The sequence below is a fragment of the Caretta caretta genome, chromosome 5 (assembly GCF_965140235.1).
Source record: "Caretta caretta isolate rCarCar2 chromosome 5, rCarCar1.hap1, whole genome shotgun sequence".
NCBI classification, from domain to species: domain Eukaryota; kingdom Metazoa; phylum Chordata; order Testudines; family Cheloniidae; genus Caretta; species Caretta caretta.
The window spans coordinates 23,421,223-23,433,792 of NC_134210.1; the positions used below are offsets into that span (position 1 = coordinate 23,421,223).

The 12,570-nt window shown below is 47.2% G+C and overlaps 1 protein-coding gene across 5 annotated transcripts in view; it reads right to left on the reverse strand.

Moving 5' to 3' along the window:
* The window catches only part of PDZD2 (PDZ domain containing 2), a 320,331-nt gene extending 308,516 nt beyond the window's left edge, over window positions 1-11,815 (reverse strand). For all 5 annotated transcript variants that reach the window (XM_048851666.2, XM_048851665.2, XM_048851664.2 and 2 more), the window contains exon 1: window positions 11,212-11,815. The gene's annotated coding sequence lies outside the window, so the exon portion shown is untranslated. The remainder of the gene's footprint in view (window positions 1-11,211) is intronic.
* Window positions 11,816-12,570: the final 755 nt, after the last annotated feature.

Here is a 12,570-nt window from a genome sequence, read left to right on the forward strand (position 1 = left end):
CAAGGCGTGTCTGCCTTCTCTCAATGGGTCAGGTGTGTAGCTGATGGTCCTTAATGGGCCACCAAGCAGGCTAGGCAGAGCTGACACCAGCTTGTCTGGGGTGTCACCCAGAAGCATAGCACAAGTTTGAACTACAGACAGTATAGAGCCAATATTCATAACTTCAACTACAAAAATGATACACATATACAGATAGCATAATCATAACCAGCAAACCATAACCTTGTCTTAGACCTCGTTTGACCCCCTTTATATAAGATTTGGTGCCATTACAGGACCTTGGTTGCAACGATGATCTATACAGTCCCAGATTATGTCAATAACGTCTCAAGGGGTGAGAGCTGTGGGGTGAGGCTGGGGAGGGGTTCGGGATGTGGCTGGGGATGAGGGTTTGGGAGGGGGCTCAGGGCTGAGGCAGGGGGTTATGGTGCGGGGTGGATAAGGGCTCTGGCTCTGGAGATGAGGTGTTGGAGAGGCTCAGGGCTAGGACAGAGGGTTGGGGTGTGGGGGAATGAGGGCTCTGGCTGGGGGTATGGGCTCTGGGGGGGGCAGGGCTGGAGAGGAGTTTGGGGTGCAGGCAGGCTGTCCCAGGACTGGAGCCAGACAGGAGGACTCCCCCCAGCCCTATCCCCGCCGGCAGCACACTCACCCCTACCACTGTCACTGCACGTGCTCCTAGGACCCCTCTCAGGTCCAGGAATCTCCCTCACCTCCCTGTGATGGGTGCAGTGGGGGAAGGGGACCGCCAGCATTTGAGCACCTCGTCCCCTGCTGCTGCCCCTCACTGTAGCCTCACTGGGGGTGGGAGATGGGGCTGCCCCTTGCCCAGCGTGGGGCAGGAGCGGTGACTGCAGGCATGGGGGGCGGCTGTACTGGTGGAGGGTCCCCGCCGGAAAATGAAAGGGTCTGAGGGGGAAGGGCAGCCTGCCCTGGCACTACTGGATGGGGGGCACTAGGACCCTGCAGCGACAGTTGATGCAGGGACGCTGCATGGAGCTGCAGGGGAGAGACAGGGATGTTCTGCTCCAGGACCCAGGGAGGCATTCAGGAGGGAGCGAGGAGGAGCGAGGACACGGCGCACAGGCTCCCCCTCCCTCCTGCCCATGGCAATCAGCTTGCTTGCAGCGGTCAGGAGGGAGGAGGGAGGAGCGAGGACATGGTGCACAGGCTCCCCCTCCCTCCTTTGCCTCCTGAATGCCGCAAGGCAGCTGATTGCCGCGGGCAGGAGGCAGGGGAGGGAGGGGGGAGGCGCACCGTGTCCTCGCTCCTCCCCCCTCCTAGCGGCAATCAGCTGGCTTGCGAGGTTCAGGGGGCAGGAGGGTGGGAGAAGGAGTGAGGACTCGGCACGCAGCCTCCCTCCCCTGCCTCCTGCCCGTGGCAATCAGCTGGTTTGCGGTGTTCAGGCGGCAGGGGAGAGAGGGGGAGCCTGCACGCTGAGTCCTCACTCCTCCCCCCTCCTTCCTGAACACCGCAAGCCAGCTCATTGCCCCGGGCAGGAGGTGGAGGGAGGAGGAGGGAAGATGCTGATCTGCAGGTTGTGGGCATAGGGGAGCTGATGTGGGGGATTCCAGCTGTGGACAAAGCAGACAGGCAAACGACGTTATAGCGAAGCATTTCACAACTTTAAATGGAGCATGTTCTGTAATTGAGCAGGGACGTAAAATCGAAACAACGTTAAGTGAGAGGACGTTAAGTGGAGAGTTACTGTATGTCCCTTGGACAACTACTTGGAGTGGCCAACAGAGTTGAGCAACGTAACTACGAGTTGGGAATATGGAGAAGCAAGGGATAGCTGGTGAAGTTACTTTCAGAGGCATGGGTCTGGCAAGCCCTAACGTGGTAGGAAAAAGGAGATAGTGCACGCATAGAATTAATCATTTAAGGCAAAGCAAACGGTTAATGTTTAATACCTGTCCCACTTGTCTGAATTCAACACTCAGCCTGCATAATGTCAGATGACAGGAACTTTAATCTTTGATTCATAGTGTTTAAGTTAAGTTCGGTGGCCATCAAATTTACCATCATTCCTGATTAGACCTGACTGGATGACAGTTAGTGCTTGGTAACTCCAGCAGTGTTACTATCTCCTGACAGGTATTCTTCTCAGCATAAACTGAGGGAAAATCGGGGAGGTAGCATAACTGTGCTGTTTGCACCTCATCTTAAATCTGACCCGTCAAAAAACTGATTTGATTAAATGTGGCCACTTTTCACAAAAGTCCCGGAATAGGGTTAAAATGGAGATTCTCTCAATATAGAGGCCTGTTGTGATAATTAGGCCTACAAATTTACCCTTATTATGAGCTCAACTCTAAAAAAAGAGTGAAAGTTCATCAGCTGTCACAATAACCTATAACAACAAACGATGGTGGGAAAAGGTATGAAAGGGAGACAAAAACTGAATTAGTCCAAACCAAAAGGCCCCCTGACTCAAGGACTGTGTTAAGATCATGCCAGTAAACAATAAAAGCGTGGGACCCAGAACTCACTGAACCAAAATTGGTGTGTCAAAAACTAGGCCTAATTGGTGAACAAAATAATGAGGGGACAGGCTATTCTGCCCACCACTCCTTTGTGAGTCCTTAAAAAAAGACTTTGGAGAGAAATATTGGCCACCCTCTGCATCCTGGAGTCCATTTTTGATCTAAGTTCTTGATTGCTTCAGTGATGACTGTACTAGGAGGGTACAAATGTTTGTACAGATAACACATCTAGGTTGGCTCAAGACCATCCCAGCCACCGTAATTTCTAGCTCAATGCATAAAGATGAACCTTCCCAACACACTCTAGACTCATTTTGTGGGCCAAGCCTGGAGAAGTAGGGCTGTATTATGTCCTTTTCATAGCCAGATTATGATTACTGGTTTGTATTATGGTTGTACCCAGAAGCCCCAATCAGTATCTACACACTGCTGGAATGAAGGTTTCACCACCACTCCCATCAGGGTAGAAGACCCATTTTAATAGTCCACCCTGGGAATGAACAAAAACATCTGGATCACCAATACGTTAGAAGTCTTTTTCTGTGATGCAACACTCTATGGCTGACCTATAAGGATTTAATAATCTGTTCTCAGTAATCAATATGGTGGCCCCTCGATGGTCTTTTCCATGTGTCATCATCGCTGGTAAGCAGAGGGCTTGCAAGAAATAAATCAGAAGATAATTATACCACCACAGTTAAGATCAGCTGAGTGCTTGAGGTGCTGGTCCCTAAACTGAAACATCTGGGAGCCAGTGGAACAGGGTTTTCACTGGAGGAGAGCTGAGCCCTGCAATTCTCAGTGACTCAGTTCAAAAGAGCCCAGATTTGCTGAACTTCTTAGACAATGCTAAGTCTAACTATTTAATCAGGATTTTAAGGAGGAGGAAGGTTCAGTGATGAAAATCTCCTTAGTTTTACAGTTGGCATTGTGTCAGTTCTGCAAAATGCATTTAAATTTTTAATTATAACCTCACCCAGAGCCTTTGATTGATTCATTACATATTTCAATTTATATCATGATCCTAAGCATCACTGTGTCCAAATCATATATATGAGGTTCTCCCAGATGACGAGTGTTAGGACACATGCTCCAGTTTCACATAGTGCATGTCACACTGAAACATCAGCAAGATATTCTAGGTTTTTCAAAATGCTGTAGCCAATTACTTAGATTTCAGTTTGGGATGAAAACAAAGCAAGAGGAGCAGAACAGAGAGAGTTTAAAGAAGTCTGGATTTTAACAGCACAGACAAAGCACATTTTTAAGACTGCTTTAACAAATACCATTCAATGCCTGCCACAGGGAAACTGACTGACAACCTCACACCCGGGACCCATGCGTCCAGTGTGGAAAACGTAGTCACTTTTCACCAAGATGGCAGGAGGCTCAGAGATGTATAGTTAGGGAGCTGATTGTCAAACCCATTTCCCAATTTTTAATCCTTCTCAGTCTGTGAGCTCTCACAGCACAATCCTTGAAGGTGCCTCCCACTTCCAGTGAAATAATTGAGGACACTAAATATTTCACCGTAATGACATTGAAAATTGTGTGCCCATTTATCTTGATTTTCCTACTTAGCAAAGATGGGCCCAAGTCTAATATCAGACCCAGACTTTCCCAGAGATCAGGGAATTTGGAGCCAGTGTTTCAGTTCAACTCCATCTCCAGTGTTTAGATTATTAAAAAAATTATGTTATGCTTAAGCAGGTGTTAGTAACCACATTTTAGATAGTGTGATGGGGCAAGGCCAGATGGCTATAGAAAAGTAGTGGGAGATAGATATATTAGCTCCAGACTAAACAAATCCCTGGTACCAGGATAAGAGAAATAGCAGCTGTTCCAGGTCAATTAAGACACCTGGGGCTAATTAAGAACTTTCCAGAAGGCAGGGAGAATGCTAGGTTGATTGGGACACCTGAAGCCAATCAGGGGCTGGCTGAAACTAGTTAAAAGCCTCCCAGTCAGTCAGGTGGGGGTGAATGTCAGGAGCTGTGGAAGGAAGTTGTGCTGTTGGAGAGGCTGAGCAGTACACACCATATCAGGCACAAGGAAGGAGGCCCTGAGGTAAGGGTGAAGTGGAGGCTGCTGTGGGGAAGTAGCCCAGGGAATTGTACGTGTCATGTTTCTAAAAGGTCAGCTACCATAGCTGATACTATTAGGGTCCCTAGGCTGGAGCCTGGAGTAGAGGGTGGGCCCGGGCTCCCCCCTCACCTTTGCCCCCTGATTAATCACTGAGACTGGGAGACAACAGAGACTGTGCAAGGAAGGATAACTTCTCCTCACCTCCCTTGCTGGCTTATGATGAAAATGGCTCAGTAGACTGTGACCCTTGTCTCTAGAGAAAGAAGGGTTACGTGGAGGGTCACAGTGAGCCTCAGAGGCTCGTGGAAATCCGCCAGGAAACGCGGGACCCATGGAGGCAAGGACAGAGCTTTGTCACAATAGTTTTTCAGTGTATAAAGTAATCTTAATGTCATTTCAAAATTTTGTCAAGAATAGTATTAAAAACCCATTTCAGCTGTAAATGGGATTTATCCAAAACACACAAAATAAGACTGAAATAAACCTACAATATTAATCCCCTAACAAGTTTTAGAATACAGCACAGAATGTTAAAATAAGATGCCATCCGGACCAAGCGATAATGAAAATAAACGCTGTTGCTATCATTTATAGCAGCTCTCAAGTAGCATACCTTTTATTAGGAATGTTGTGCCAAAGGCAAGCCACTTTAATTTTTTTAAAATGTCATCTTAGATGGGGAAGTTAAAGCTCTCTGTTCTTCCCTAATTATGCTACTTCAGACTCCCCCGTGAAGCTTTATAACTCAAAATAAAAGTTTGTAATCATAGAAATGTAGGATGGGGAGGGGGGGCCTTGATAGGTCATCTGGTCCAGTCCTCTGCACTGGAGGCCAGACTAAGTATTATCTAGACCATCCCTGACAGGTGTTTGTCCAGTGACGAACAGGTCCTTAAAAGGTTTTAAGGAGATTCCACAACCTCCCTACATAATTTATTCCAGTGCTTAACTACCCTTACAGTTAGGAAGTTTTTTTCCTATTATCGAACCTAAATTTCCCTTGCTGCAATTTAAGTCCCTTACTTCTTGTCCTGTCCTCTGCAGATAAGAAGAAAAAATGATCACCCTCCTCTTTGTAACAAGCTTTTACATACTTGAAGATTTGGGGGGGGGGGGAGGAGATGGGACATGAGAACAATCTTCTCTTCCCCAGAAAACAAAACCAATTTTTTCAGTCTTTCCTTGTAGGTCATGTTTTCTGGGCCTTTACTCATTTTTGATACTCTCCTCTAGACTTTCTCCAATTTGCCCACATTTTTCCCAAAGTGTGGGACCTAGAACTGGACACAGTACTCCAGCTGAGGCCTTATCAATGCTGAGGAGAGCAGAAGAATTACTTCTCATGTCTTGCTTACAACACTGCTTCTGCTTTTTTGCAAAAGTAATACATGGTTGACTCATATTTAGTGTGTGATCCACTATAACCCCAGATCCTTTTCTGCCGTACTTCTTCCTAGGCAGTCATTTTTCATTTTGTATTTGTGATATTGATTATTCCTTCCTACATATAGTACTTTGCATTTGTCTTTCTTGAATCTCATACAAATTTATTTCAGACCATTTCTCCAGTTTGTCAAAATCATTTTGAATTCTAATCCTGTCCTCCAATACACTCACAACCCCCCTTCCAGCTAGGCATTGTCCATAAACTTTATAAGTGTACTCTCTATGCCACTGTCTAAATCATTTATGAAGATATTGAATAGAATCGGACCCAGAATAGATCCCTACAGGACCCCACTCAATATGCCCTTCCATCTTGACAGTGAACCACTGATAACTAGTCTGAGTATGCTTTTCCAACCAGTTGTGCACCCACCTTCTAGCAGAATTCATCTAGGCTATATTTCCCTAGTTTGCATATGAAAGGTCACATGGGACAAATATCAAAAGCCTTACTAAAGTTGAGCTATATCACATCTACTGCTTCCCCCTATCTACAAGGCTCGTTAATCTGCCAAAGAAATCTATTAGGTTGGTTTGACGTGATTTGTCAGTTTGTTAGTGCACAAAACTCTTGTTAAATTAAATGCCACTTTTAACAACAAAAAGTGAACATTCATTTGATTTTGGTAGCTTTTTCCAGAGAATGTAATCACAGATGAACATCACGCACACTGATCAACCCTGTTATGGTCAAGGAGCTACTGCTGAAAGATTACACACTCCAGAATGGATTATGATAGTCTGTATGCAAACATTGGGCTCAGTACAGGGATAACTGGCTGAAACTGAATGGCTGTGACACACAGGAGGCCAGACTAAATAGTCCAATGGTACTTTCTGGCCTTAAACTCTGTAATTCATAGATTCAATGAAGTCCATTAAGATCAAACAACATTTTCTAAAATTATAACAGACTATTAATAAGGTTGGTGCGTCCATTTCAGATTATCTAATTATAATATAGCATTCCCGTCATCTTTATGCATATAATCTACTGAGAACTGGCCTAATGAACTGCTACCTCTGTCAGTGGGTAATATTTCTTGGCGGCTAAGAGGAATTGGAGATGAAGTGATAGCACCTTTTTTAGGATCTTGTTGGTCTCGCAAACTGAGCAGGATTGAAGACTGGCCAGTTCCGGGATAGCAAATTTATAAGGAACCCCAGTGTGCTCCAGGAACCACTGTCAGCAATCCAGTAAGTAACACATTCCTCTGAGTCATTACTGAACATATTTTCCAGAACGGTGTTAGGGGGCACTGTGTGGTTGAAGGTCTGATGGTTTCAGATTATACATAAAAACCAACACACTGCCCATACATACGGTTTTCTATTCCTGTTTTGCTAGTTCTGTTCAGCTGTCCACCTATTCCTGTTTATATCATAAAATTTATGCTATAAAAACATACCGGATGTGTAGTGCAGCCAAGTTAATATTGCTGTTGGAACCTCAGTTTTTGCATTTCCTGACTTTTGCCATTTTAACTGTGCAACATTAATGATGATGCATTAACAAGTTGTTTTTTAAATATATAATATTTGTGAAAGGCTTTGGAATCCTTAGGGATGAGAATACTATATATATATTTTCTGTAGACAGAAAACAGAAAATGCAGAAAAGAACACTTATACTGGACAACAATAACTTTAGAACAGTCATGCTTTAGAAGCATGTCTCTGGTATAAGACTTTATTCTCTACGCTGAATGGTTAATATTCACAGCCTTTAATTCACTGCAACTGAACTGACCTTTAAAGGAGTGAAATACATTTGATATCAGTGATTAAACAGTAACAACAGCCAAATTACTCATTCACAGCTGTTATTTTACTTTGATTTTTGAAGATAGACATCAGTTTATTTTTTAAAGCTAAACAAAGATTTCAAAAGCATTCTGCAGACCTTGGCAGGGCTGGACTAAGTCATGTCTGAGTTGCTTCATTTCTTTCTTTCAGAGAGGATTGCGGGGTGATACTGGGCAGTCGCTCACCTGCCCTGAGGATTGAGCAGTTCCATTTTGTCACCGTCCTGCTCAACTATGCAAGGCTGGGGGGAGAGATAGTGAGATGCTGGCTGCAGTACCACAAACATTCAGATGAACCTGAGCTGAATAGTACCTTTTCATTGGGCCCCAGTGATCGCCTCTGCTTTCACACTGAGTAGCTAAGACAGGAGCTTGGTCTAGCTAAACAAAGGGCTTTGAAGCAGTTTGGATGATAGAACTATGTTTCCTCCACACTGGGCCACAGTGTCTACCACCTCAGAGAATAGAGCATTCCAAACTTCCATATACCCTTTACAAAGTCACTTGACTTCTGTCCCTCAGTTGCCCATTTTGGAAAATGGATATGTACACATTCCCTTACGGGAATGGAGCATACTGGTGAAGAACGCAGGACAAGTAATATTCCCAGACCTTGGTAACTTCTGAAAGTTTCTGTTGCTGGTTTAAAAGGTCGACAGTGAAAATTCGTATTCTCCATCACTAAATTTTATTTTTTCGTCCATCAGCTTCACAGTCAGAAGATTGTCTGTTCCAAGAAATGGCCATTATTTGCAACAATTCAGTACTGCTGCTCTCAAAAGCTTCTTTTTGCAAGAGTCAGTGTTTGTCTACCCATGTTTATGGTGTACTGCAATTTTGATAGACAAGTAAAGGAACACAAAAAGTAGACACTTTGTAAAAAAATAAATAAATAAAATAAAGGAGCCATTTTGAGTCCTTTAATCTAGAAATACTCACCTTAATCAACTTTTTCAGAAGATTTTTAACAGTCAGTGATATTTACTAAATACCAAAACGAAACTTGGACCGCCTTTGCTCCAAGCACTAGAGACAATAAAAATATGTATATTTCAAATATATATATTTTACATGAAGAGATGTCTTCTAAACACACTTGTGCATTCTGGTTTTCAGAAGATTTTCTGTAGTGAAATTTTGAGAAGGATCTCCCACAGGCTATAGGCCTTAGCAGGATGGAAGAGAATTCCTCCAGTGCAGGAATGGTGTAGGACAGCCACGAGCTGCCCTTACAGGCCCCTCATAAACCCCAGCATATGAGGAGTGCCAAGAATAGATTATGAGTGAGAGGAGCATGTGAGGAGTGGGAGTGGATATTCTTGCCAATGCCAGGTTGCAGAGCCATCCATAGGCAGCCAGTCAGGGCTTCTGTAACTTAGAGCATCTTAGAACACAGCAACTAAATGATGTCAGGCATCATTTCAGTCCCCAATGAGACCAGAATCAGGAGGGAACAAAATTGGAGGCAAAGGTGGCTTTTGGACAATTCTCTATGAGCTACAACCCTCTGTGCTGCACCTCCAAGAATCACTGCACACAATCTCACTCTGCAAATAAGTGGTAATAAAGATGCAACAGATGAGATTATGCACAGAAATTCATGAAAACTGATGTACTTACTGGAAGGGTCTTACAAGAGGAAGAGCTCTTATATTCCATAGAAACAGCACAGATAGGCAAAATAGATGAAGTTAAGGATGGAGTAAAATCCCACTTTATTCTACAGGGCATTGACCTAAAACTGGGTCACTATAATGTGTCAAGTATTGCATAGGAGGCAGGGATCAGGAAAGCCAATCCCACACACAGCCTGCATCAGTGGCTCTGGTCCAGCAGGGCTGGCTGGGCTCAGCATCCTTCTCCGGGAGCTGTGACCTGACAAGCAGGGTCAGAGCACCCCTCAGGTTTGGCCCAGCTGCCCCTCTGCCATGACGAAAGAGGGCTGGCCAGGCCAAATTTGACTGAGTGGTGTTGTGATTGCACGTGCCAGGTTGCAACACCATTAACACAAACAGGGGCCGGGTCAAACCTGAGGTCACAGATCCTGGTGTGGAGGTCTGAGCACAGCCACTATGATATGCCTGGTGTACTTATTTAGTACTTATTGCATTAATGTGTATATTACATATTGTGCGTAAGAATTATTTAGTGAGTCAGATTTTTTTTTTTAAACACAAACTATTTACTGGGTCATGACATGCTATCAAGGTTTACCCATGGGTCCTGAGCCCAAAAAGGTAGAGAACAATTGTTCTACTGCATCTTTAAGGGGACGCAGGAGCTTTCAACAACAGAATGTACCATCATAAGCCAGGCACAGAGTTCTGCAGGCCACCTGAAAGACAGGCAATGCATTTAACTCTGAGTTGTTCCGTTTCTCTAGGTTTTAAGGTCAGCCCTTGATGTTTTCCTCCCCCTTCTGTTATGGTTTTTTAATTCCTCTTGGGCTGCTTACACCATTGTATATATCAATGCCTGGTTTGTGTAGACAAATGTATTTAATGACACAAACTACTTTCTGGTAATAAAAAAAATTTGCCAGATGTTTCATGCTGTCTGATTTTATTAGACTGCTGCATAAAGGGAATTACTTGCTTTAAAAACATACAACTGATTTCCTGCTTGCTAATATCCCCAAGATTCCCTTCCACTGAAGGACAGCCATGCAGGTAATTTTAAAATGAATTAAAATCCACAATGCAGGAGGAATTAATTCAAATCCTCAAGGCAGGTGTTGTTGCTTGGTACCAACTGTGCGTGTACCAATAATCTACTCCAACAGCATGTGACTGAGAGTCCAGGCACTTGTATCCAGGCAGGAGGGCAAAGGACACTGGTCTCTGAATCTCCACTACCCTAAAGGACTCAAGATTTCCAACAAATTGAAGTGCAGGTTGTTAAATGCTCCCCTGCTAAACTTGTTGCTTCTGTGCTATTCAGTTTTGTCCTATTAAAGGTAGAAAGGTTTCCCCAGTCTTTCAGTACAGACAGTACTGCCACCAGTGATTTTTCTATGCGTTATAAAGGGTGAAATCACACAAAGGTCTGGAAGCTGCAGACCACAGTAAACACAGTATTTAGCAAGTGGTAATGCAAAGTACAGATAGATACATGAAGGAGCGATTGGTGGGGAGGAAACGTCCATGGAACCACGAAGTTACTGGATGCCTAGAGAAAAAGGAACAGAGCTATGGGGGAGGGATTCACTTAATTTCCTTGATTTCTGCCATCCCTGATCTCAAGACTGTTACATTTGCTGATAAGCACCAATTTAAAAATACGTTTGATTTCCCTCCCTGCCTCCTCCCTCTGTTAAACCAGCATCTGGTGTCATTTCTGCCCAGATCCTCTGCTTGAGGAGAGCAAAGCAAAACAAAACGGGATCCACTCACCTCCTACTAGGTCCGATGGCCCCATGACCAGTCCCAGGCGATGGCTCTGGGCTCCTCCGGCCCGTCCCAGGGTGCGGGGGATCCGGGCTGAGCAGCGTACTCCTGCCCCAGAGTTTGGGGGCGGCTCCTCTCTGGCAGGCGGGCGAGGAGAGCTGGGCTCATGGGGCTGCGGTCGGAGCGGGCGCCCGCCCCGGAGGGGGTGCGGGGTCACTCCCCACCTGCTCTCCCGGTGGGGCGGGGTTGCAGGGCCCCTCCCCCGGGCTGGCGAGACTCTCCCGCCCGCCGCAGGTCTCCGATTTGGCGGGGCTGGGCTTCGAGACTTCGCTCGCTCCGGCTCTGGAGACAGGGGCGCGCCCCGCACAGCAGCCTCCTTCCCTCCCCGCACCCCAGCCGGCCGGTGTCACACCGGCTCCCAGCCCAGCTTCGGCGCGGCGGCGTCTATTTATACCTTGACTGGGCCCCCCCCGGCGCCCTCCCCGCCCGGGCGGACAAGTTCCCGCAGCTGAAATGCGCTCCTGTGCAGGGAGCTACGAAGCCCGGCTCCCCAGCGCGGGGCCAAAGCCGCGGGCCCCCAGGGGAGGGCTGCGCCGGACGGAGCTGACCGTGCAGCGGGCGCCCCCGCGGGAGATGGGCCAGGGGACTCCCTGCCCAGCGGCTGGGCTCGGCCAGGGGCTGCAGAAGCCCCCCCCCCGCCGGGCCCAGATGGCACGAATGGGGGGCGGGGCAAAGTCGGCGTCCCCTTCAGCAGCCCGGGGATCTTCCCCCCAGCACCGCCGCCACCGCCCCCCGTAGCTGGGGCAGGTCACGCAGCCTGCGGGTCCCCGCTGCAGGAGCAAGCCAGCGGGGCTCCCTGCAAGCCCCCAGCCAGCTCCCCACGCCGCGCAAGCAAGGACAGCACGTGTGGGGGGGGGGACACCGCCTGCTGCTGCTCCCCACTTAGCCCCAGGCAGCGCTTCAGCCGGGGGGAGACCCCCCGCAACCCCAGTCCCCCGGCAGCCTGTTGAACCCCGCCTCCCACGCAGAGAGCCCCTCCGGAACGCCGCCGTGGGCGGGGATTCCCCTCCGCGTGAGTGACAGAATAGGCGGGGGTTCCCTTCCCTGGAACGAGGAGCGGAGAGGTGAGGGGCGGGGATTCCCTTTTGAGTGACGTGAGTAGGAGGGAATTCTGCCTTCGAACTCCAGAGTGGGCGGGGAGTCCCCTGGTTGATTGACAGGACAAAGTCTGTTCCCTCCGAAAGTCTTCTCCTGCAGGGAGGTTTTCCTCCCCTGGCGGCGGGGGTGGCCGGGTGTCTTCAGCACGGGGATGCGAACCCGAGAACAGCCTCTCCAGGTTCCGCAGCTGTTTGCTCGATTGGCAGC